Genomic DNA, 5,368 nt, shown 5'->3' with positions numbered 1-5,368 from the left:
AAGGGGGACCAGAGGGTGTGTTCCAACTATAGGGGGATCACACTCCTCAGCCTCCCTGGTAAGGTCTATTCAGGGGTACTGGAGAGGAGGGTCCGCCAGATAGTCGAACTTCGGATTCAGGAGGAGCAATGTGGTTTTCGTCCTGGGCATGGAACAGTGAACCAGCTCTACACCCTCAGCAGGGTCTTTGAGGGTGCATGGGAGTTTGCCCAAACAGTCCAGATGTGTTTTGTGGACTTGGAGAAGGCATTCGACCGTGTCCCTCGGGGGGTCCTATGGGTCCTTCAAGAGTATGGGGTGCCGGGCCCCCTGATACACACCGTCCACTCCCTGTACGATCGGTGTCAGAGTTTGGTCCACATTGCTGGCAGTAAGTCGAACTTGTTTCCGGTGAGGGTTGGTCTCCGCCATGGCTGCCCTTTGTCAGTGATTCTGTTCATAACTTTTATGGACAGAATTTCTAGGTGCAGTCATGGTGTTGAGGGGGTCCGGCTTGGTGACCTCAGGATCGCATCTTTGCTCTTTGCAGATGATGTGGTCCTGTTGGCGTCATCGGCCCGTGACCTCCAATGATCACTGGATCGGTTTGTGAAGCGGCTGGGATGAAAATCAGCACCTCCAAATCCGAGGCCATGGTTCTCAACCGGAATAAGGTGGAGTGTCTTCTCCGGGTCAAGGAGGAGATCCTGCCCCAAGTGGAGGCCTTCAAATACCTTGGGGTCTTGTTCACGATTGAGGGAAGAATGGAGCAGGAGATCGACAGGTGGATTGGTGCGGTGTCCGCAGTAATGCAGACTCTGCAGCCAGTCAGTCAGTCAGTCAGTCAGTCAGTCAGTCCGTCAGTCCGTCAGTCAGTCAGTCAGTCAGTCAGTCAGTCAGTCAGTCAGTCAGTCAGCCAGCCAGCCAGCCAGCCAGCCAGTCAGTCAGTCAGTCAATCCATCAGCCAGCCAGCCAGCCAGCCAGTCAATCCGTCAGCCAGCCAGCCAGTCAGCCAGCCAGCCACCCACCTGATTCAGCTGTCTGTCTGCTTCCTGTCCCTCAGAACCATGAAGCTTGTCTTCTTCCTCTTGCTGAGTGCTGTCTGTCAGACCTCCAGTCAGTCAGTCAGTCAGTCAGTCAGTCAGTCAGCCAGCCAGCCAGCCAGCCACCCACCTGATTCAGCTGTCTGTCAGACCTCCAGTCAGCCAGCCAGCCAGTCAGTCAGCCAGCCAGCCAGCCACCCACCTGATTCAGCTGTCTGTCAGACCTCCAGGCAGCCAGTCAGCCAGCCAGCCAGCCAGCCAGCCACCCACCTGATTCAGCTGTCTGTCAGACCTCCAGTCAGCCAGCCAGCCAGCCAGCCAGCCAGCCAGCCAGCCACCCACCTGATTCAGCTGTCTGTCAGACCTCCAGTCAGCCACTGGGTAAAGAAAGCTGCCTTTAATCTGCAGTCTAGAAGAATTCAGAGGGATTCAAATGTGCCAGGATGAAGAAAATCTCCCCTCTGAATGTGTTGTGCAGATGAAGCTGAAGGCAGCGATCTTCATCATGTGGAGGGGACAAATGATCATCCAGTTGATGAATCTGGAGAGGCCAGCGGTAAGTCAGAAGCCTCAGAGAGAAAAGTGTCTCTCAGCTCTATTTGCTGCTCGTCAGCAGGGGCAGTAGAAGAGGACCAAGTCCGACAGTTTCCAGTGGACGCACATTTACTTTCTTTTCTCTTTTCGTCTGGAGAATGTCCATATATTTGACACAGACAGTCTTTAAATCAGATGATCTCCTGAGTCAAAGACAGGAACACAACAACATGATTAAAGGTTTAATCAGAAGCATTTAGAAGCACCTGACTGACGTGTGATACCCTTTTCTTCAGAACTCTGCCCGCCAGTATGTGGATGAAGGTTTTCTCTCCATGACAGCTGTCAAAGGTTGGACTTTACTTTTGTCTTTCAGTTTATTAAGTTCATCTGTTTTGTTCACTCTAACATGAATATTTGATGCTCTTCCAAACTTCATGTTATCCAGCAGCTGTGTTGTCATGACAACAGAGGACAACACAGCTGAAACAAGTCTTCTATCATCCTCATCATCATCATCACCAGCAGCAGTTTGATGCCTTCTACCAGTGAATCTATCAAGCTTTACTTCTGTTGTTGCCATGGTGATTTTGAAGCTGATGATTTGTTTGATTGACAGCTATAAATAAACAGTTGCATCATCTTCTGGTCTTCATTTGATCATATACTAGCAGATTCAAAAATAAAGAACAAATGCTGAATCCTGATGGTCAACGCATGGACCCAGGCTCATTTAGAGGACTCAGACAGGAGCTGAATGTGACCTGGCAAAAGGGTTAGCAAAAGTGGCTATTGTGTCCTTCAGTCCAGATGGGTGATGCAGTGAGTCAGTCTTTCAAATGAACCCAAGCCCATGTTTTGGTTGAGGGTTAGTTAATAAATTGGAGTGATATATTGTTGCCACGAGGAATATGATCATTAATATGGGCAGGAGGGTTAGGACGCAATACGTTAGCCAACGGAAGCTCCACTCTCCCAACTAAATGCTGGTTCACCTGTCTTTGTATTGATCCAGGAACCATAATGAGATCATTGGATAAAGACCAATGAGAATTCAGGAAATGAAGGTCAATGAATAACATTTGTCTCATTCTTGATTAACTGATTATAGTTATTACACATAAGTGATTCAATTTTTCAATTCAATTCAATCTTTATTTATATGGCACTTTTCATACACTGGGTAGCACAAAGTGCCTCACAGAGGATACAAACAACAAAGAGAAACAAGAGAATCAAGAAAAAGGACACACACACAGATACACACACACACCCATGCATACACAAAATCAAACACACACACAAACAAGCTGAGACATGGCTGGGCACCGAGACCTGAGGCGAAGGAGACGCCACCTTTGGAGGCCCACCAGGCCGAGGGAGGTCACGGTCCGTGACCACAGGTGGTACCGCCACAAAGACCACCCCGACCCGGACAGACCGGAGGCTCCACACCAAAGCACAGAGCCCCCTAACCACCCAGGCCAGAGCTGTCCACGGGACAGCACCCCTAGTGGTAGACCGGAAACATCTCCCAGCCTGGCAGGCCCCCATGAGGAAACCCCATGAGGAAACACTGGAGCTAAAAACTGAAGGACTGAAACAGTAAATGGGATAAAAGGTGTAAAAGCTAAAAACTGAGAATAAGAACTGAGGGAGTAAAACAGTAAAAGTATCAAGTCAAATAAGGATAAGACATAAAAAAGCATGAGAACATAAAAGAAATTAAAAATAATCAGAAAATCAGTTAAAGGCCTGATTAAAAAGGTGTGTCTTGAGCCTCTTTTTAAAAATCTCAGCAGTCTCTGCGGCCCTGAGGTTCTCCGGCAGGCTGTTCCAGTCGGGGACCAGAATAACTGGAGGCCGCTTCCCCGTGCGTTTTAGAGCTTACATGTGGGATGGTTATAAGGCCGGTGCCGGAGGACCTCAGAGTCTGCGAGGGTTGATAGAATAGAAGCAGGTCGGATAAATAAGTCGGTCCAAGACCATTAAGACATTTAAAAACGAATAAAAGAACCTTCAAATCGATCCTGAAACGCACGGGTAGCCAATGCAGCGATTCTAAAACCGGTGTGATGTGCTCCCGCCCTCTGGTCCCCGTCAGCACTCGTGCAGCTGAGTTTTGTAATAATTGTAGGTTAGAGATGCTCTTTTTGGGAAGACCAGAGAGCAGGGCATTACAATAATCTAGACCACAAGAGATAAAAGCGTGCATCAGCACCTCCGTGCTGGCCTGAGAGAGAAACGGGCGGACTCTGGCTATATTCTTCAGCTGGTAAAAACCTACATTTGTTATGTTTTTGATGTGTGGGATGAAACTAAGCTCAGAGTCAAAGATCACACCCAGATTTCTGACAGATTGAGATGGCTTAAAATCCTTTAATTTTGGTACAAGTTTCTCTCTCTGACCTTCAGGACCAATGACTAAGACCTCTGTTTGGTCCTGGTTGAGCTGTAGGAAGTTTTCTGCCATCCATGACTGGATATCTAGAATACAGTTAAAAAGGGCATCAACTGGCCCTGTGTCACCAGGAGCCACGGCGATGTACAGCTGCGTATCGTCAGCATAGCTGTGGAAGCTGATGCCGTGGCTCCTGATGACGTCCCCAAGAGGAAGCATGTAAAGATTAAAAAGGGTTGGACCTAAGATTGACCCTTGGGGAACGACCACAACCTCCTATCTTTAGTATTGCTGCGCCAACTGGTGGTCTTTTGGGCTGAGGATAACGGTGATCTATATGTAGCTATATGTAGCTATAGCGTCATTGGCCTCCACTCCAGCCGCTCCTGGTAGTTCCTCAAAAACACTGAGTTTCTAGTGGATGCACAATCTGTGGAAGCCAACATAGAAACTTCTGAAGAGCCAAAGTTCTTGCAACAAAAATATAGTCCCCAATTAGGTTGTTTTGTTATCACATGACCCCCGTCCCCATTATCTTAAGAGAATATAAAAGAATGAGTGGAGACAGAAGAGAGAATGAGACGTTTTTGGTGCGTGTCGCTCTTGATTTTGTGTTTATTTTTGCAGTAAACTTAAAGGAGGCCTTTTCACTTTATGTTTGATTCCATTTAAGCTGATATTCCATTCTTGACATCTTTAAATTTACAGTATTCATGGGAGTTTTATTTGGTCATTTTGCTTCTTTTTATTTCCTATTTCCCACATTTATTCATAGCTTTTATTAGATTGCAATAAATCCTATAACATTGAACAGAATGACTAAAGTCAAATGACCTGCGGTTCCCACCGATAGCCGTCATTCTGATGGGTTTTTGCTGGCTGCAGCTGAAATATTCCAATGCTCCATGTCACAGAGACAGTAAATACTAAACCCTAAAGATTCTGAAGGCATGATGTAAAATAGTAACGTATAATACAGACATTTGAAGAGACAATTAAGAGAATGTTTTCATGCTTATAAGAGTGGCCGAGGAGCCATTTAGAACTTTATAAAGATGCATTGTGTGATACCAGGAACTAATTTAACTTCAAGGCGAAGCTGCTTCTGCTTTGTCGACCATCGACTGATCTCCTGAAAGTCCACCAGCGCTTTTTAAAAACTGAATTTTTCATCTATGGAGGGAGTAGACGGCAGATGTTTCCACAGATGCTCTTCACCAGTGGTCAGTGAGTGATGCAGCAGATGAGCGGGAGTTGACTGGCTTCTACCAGCTACTGACTCAATGTCTCCAGCCCATAGTGTGGATTCTCTACGAGATCAGACAGCAGCTTCACTCCTGAATCCTTCAGCTTGTTGAGCCTGAGGTCCAGTTTTCTGAGATGGGAGGGATTGGACCTCAGCGCCGAGGCC

At 47.0% G+C, this 5,368-nt stretch overlaps 1 long non-coding RNA gene across 1 annotated transcript; it reads left to right on the top strand.

Annotated features, from left to right (window-relative positions):
* Positions 1–1,359: 1,359 nt before the first annotated feature.
* LOC115248533 (uncharacterized) lies at positions 1,360–1,907 on the top strand. The gene is made up of 3 exons (XR_003887364.1): positions 1,360–1,403; positions 1,501–1,578; positions 1,853–1,907. It is a non-coding gene; the product is annotated as an uncharacterized lncRNA (long non-coding RNA).
* Positions 1,908–5,368: the final 3,461 nt, after the last annotated feature.

The sequence above is a fragment of the Takifugu rubripes genome, unplaced genomic scaffold (assembly GCF_901000725.2).
Source record: "Takifugu rubripes unplaced genomic scaffold, fTakRub1.2, whole genome shotgun sequence".
Lineage (NCBI taxonomy): Eukaryota > Metazoa > Chordata > Actinopteri > Tetraodontiformes > Tetraodontidae > Takifugu > Takifugu rubripes.
The sequence above is the reverse complement of the archived record's forward strand: the minus strand, read 5'-3'. Positions and strand labels throughout refer to the sequence as shown.